This window comes from Otolemur garnettii, unplaced genomic scaffold, assembly GCF_000181295.1.
Source record: "Otolemur garnettii isolate 467f Iridium unplaced genomic scaffold, OtoGar3 scaffold00252, whole genome shotgun sequence".
In the NCBI taxonomy this organism is placed as follows: domain Eukaryota; kingdom Metazoa; phylum Chordata; class Mammalia; order Primates; family Galagidae; genus Otolemur; species Otolemur garnettii.
Window position 1 is genome coordinate 816,291 of NW_003852647.1, and position 2,582 is coordinate 818,872.

The window sequence follows — 2,582 nt, forward strand, 5'->3', positions numbered from 1 at the left end:
AAATGTCTTGGGTCATGAAGACATTGAGATTCAAGGTGAAACCGTTTTCAGTGATTAAAAATCTGTCTTTACTCTGGCTCTTCTTGAGTATTTCCCTTTGCAAAACTCAGTTGTCAATGGGCTGATACAGTGGTGTAGCTGAAAGCCTGCACTGTACACCTCATTGTTTCTTCATAGCCAGCTCACAGCCCTATTTAGAGAATATGTACTTTGGGAGGAAAAAAGGGCCTGAGTGCATAAAGGGACCTATGTGTCCACTCTCCAGGCCATGTGGGTTTGCACACACGGACAGCCAAGAACTCAAGCAGGTTTTGCCAAGGGGTTCCCATCATCCCTGTCTGTAGCTGAGGTGAAGGACTCAACAAAAACAGAGCAAAACTTGGAAGGCTCAGGTTACCCTAACGGCCAACCCTTTCAGGCTCCCAAGGAGAGTTTTCAAAAGACTTGGGGTGGAAGGGGATTAAAAGTGAAAAGATGCAGGTTATCCCTGAGGCCAATGGGTAAATAGACCATGTTCCTCTGCTGTCATAAAAGTCATATACCCTTGGACTTAGCTTTTCTTTAGTTTCCAGATATTACTGTTGAGGGCAGATCAAGAATGTCAGAGCAGGCTCAGGGCCTGTAGCTCAGCGGATAGGGCACCGGCCACATATACCAGGGCTGGTGGAACCCGGCCTCAGGGCCTGCCAAACAACAATGACAACTGCAACAACAACAAAAAATAGCTGGGCATTTTGTCAGGTATCTGTAGTCCCAGCGACTTGGGAGGCTGAGGCAAGAGAATTGCTTACGTCCAAGACTTTGAGTTTGTTGTGCGCTGTAACGCCATGGCACTCTACTAAGGGCGACATAGTGAGGCTCTGTCTCAAAAAAATAAAATAAAATAAAATAAAATAAAAACATAAGGGCGGTGCCTGTAGCTCAAAGGGGTAGGGCACTGGCCCCATATACCAGAGGTGGCCGGTTCAAACCCAGCCCCCGGCCAAAAAATAAAAAAATAATAAATAAATAAATGTTAGGTCTAGGAAGGACTGTCAAGCCTACCTAGTTTAGTCCTTTATTTTTTTTTCCTTTTTTTTAAACCCCCTCCCCTCATTTTTTTTCAGACAGAGTCTCACTCTGTCACTCTGGGTGGAGTGCCATGGTGTCATAGCTCACAGCAACCTGAAACTCTTGGGCTTGAGCAATCCTCTTGCCTCAGCCTCCCAAGTCGCTGGGACTACAGGCATGCGCTACCATGCTCAGCTGTTTTTTCTATTTTTGGTTGAGACAGGGTCTCACTCTTGCTCAGGCTGGTCTCCAACTCCTGAGCTCAGGTGATTTATCCACCTTGGCTTCCCAGAGTGGTAGGATTTTAGGTGGGAGTCATTGCCCCCCTCTTTTTATTTTCCCCTGAGGCTTGGAGAGAGGTGTTGACTCAAGTTCCTGTTACTGAAACCCAGTTCTCCTGACATCCTATCTGATGTTCTTTGCTTTATACACATATGAGAGGCTGACCAAACAATCTTTTGGAAGAAAAAGGAGGGGAGAATTGCTGATCCAATTCTGGGAACCATCATGTAACCCACTTGATATTTGGCCTATAATCCTCCCAATGAAACTGAAAAGGAAATGGGAAGGAAATAAACAGAGATGCTGCAAAGTTGTGGAGGGTGCACATAAAAGCTGCTTAACCAGCATCCTCTTGTAACAGTTTCTATGAGTTGGCCCCACCTTCTATTCCAAACTCATTTCTTTCTCTCTTTGGCTTTTCCGTTTTTGAGACAAAGTCTCACTCACTGCCCAGGCTAGAGTGCCATGGTGTCAGCCTACCTCACGGTAACCTCAACCTCTTGGATTCAAGTCGATCCTCCTCTTGCCTCAGCCTTCCAAGAAGCTGGGACTATAAGCATCCATCTCACGAGGTACTCAGGCTGTACTGAGTTGCAAGGCAAGGTTGCTCTTGCCTCAGGCTGGTCTTGAACTCCTGAATTCAAGCAATCCACCCGCTCCATCTTGCAGAGTGCTAGGATTAGAGGCGTGAGGGGCTCTGACCCACCTCCAGACTCATTTCTTCCTATTTCCTTTTAGGAAAACTTTTCTGCCCCAGAGAAGCTAGGCAATCCCTTTGGCCTCTTGATCTTTGCTCTTCCCATATTACAGAGGCATAATTCAAATTCAGGATGATCTGACTCCAGAGCTCCGTGAGGAGCCAGAGGAAGAGAAAGCCGCTTTAAACTGGGCCCGACAGCTTGTACCAAGGGCTAAAAGAGTGGCCAAATGGAATTGCCATCTGAATCTGGGAGTGAGAGTGGGAATAGAGGAGATGGTCAAGTACTAGCATATCTGTGGGGCTCCATGGGAAAAAATGACTCTTACAACAGAGCTTTGCCAGTGGTTATTTATTGAATGGTGAGTTCTTTCTTGCACATGTTGTCCTGAGAGCTCAGAACAGTGCTGTGTAAAGAGGGTTTGTGTCCAATGAAGTATTGTGGTCGAGATGCTAACATTTAGTATTATGATTAATTCAAATGAAGCACACCCAGGAGGAACTCCTTAGGTTTTTGGAACTAACCAGTTCTTTTTTTTTTTTTTTTTTTTTT